Source organism: Penaeus monodon, chromosome 27 (assembly GCF_015228065.2).
Source record: "Penaeus monodon isolate SGIC_2016 chromosome 27, NSTDA_Pmon_1, whole genome shotgun sequence".
NCBI classification, from domain to species: Eukaryota; Metazoa; Arthropoda; class Malacostraca; order Decapoda; family Penaeidae; genus Penaeus; species Penaeus monodon.
In genome coordinates, this window is record NC_051412.1 from 980,420 (window position 1) to 980,700 (window position 281).

The 281-nt window shown below is 46.6% G+C and overlaps 1 protein-coding gene across 1 annotated transcript in view; it reads left to right on the forward strand.

The window, feature by feature from the left end:
• The window catches only part of LOC119590329 (craniofacial development protein 2-like), a 29,082-nt gene that overhangs the window by 27,168 nt on the left and 1,633 nt on the right, over positions 1-281 (forward strand). The gene's annotated exons all lie outside the window — the stretch shown is intronic.

Genomic DNA, 281 nt, shown 5'->3' on the forward strand with positions numbered 1-281 from the left:
GCAACTTCTCGTCTTCCCCCCTTATCTTTTCACTTCCGTTTTTTTTCCCCTTTAAATTTCACTTTTCTTCATCTTTTTTTCTATGATTTAATCCCAGAGGTATGGGAGGAAGAAGTATAAGGGAAAGGGAGGAAAAAAATAGTGAGAGACGAGGAAAGGGGAAAGGGGGGAAAGAAAAGGCGGGAAGAGGGGGGGGAAAGGGGAAAGGAAAGAGAAGGGGAAAAAAAAAAAGGGGGGAAAAGGGGGGAGAGAATAGCAGGGGCCCGGGACGGGAAAAGGGG